This window comes from Tupaia chinensis, unplaced genomic scaffold (genome assembly GCF_000334495.1).
Source record: "Tupaia chinensis unplaced genomic scaffold, TupChi_1.0 Scaffold000057_1, whole genome shotgun sequence".
NCBI lineage: Eukaryota > Metazoa > Chordata > Mammalia > Scandentia > Tupaiidae > Tupaia > Tupaia belangeri.
Window position 1 is genome coordinate 4,698,958 of NW_006159515.1, and position 319 is coordinate 4,699,276.

The following is a 319-nucleotide window of genomic DNA, read 5'->3' on the forward strand; positions in this document are numbered from 1 at the left end:
GCGGCTTATTCTCTCTCTCTCTCTCTCTCTCTCTCTCTCTCTCTCTCTCTGGTCAAACTAAAATGAATGAATAAATTAAATTAAATAATTATTTTTTTAAAAAAAGCTCAAGCACTGACACAATTTCTCTCATCATTTTTACTTAATTAAAAGACCTATAAAGACCATCAGTAGCATTGTAGTTAAGACCCTGGATTCCCACAAGGCTGACTACGGTTTGAGTCCTGGACCTAATTGCTTTATTTCTCACTTTCCCTATCTTTCTGTGTCTCTCTGGTGAGTGCGTACGTCCTATAGCAAACTTTAAAAAAATATATGT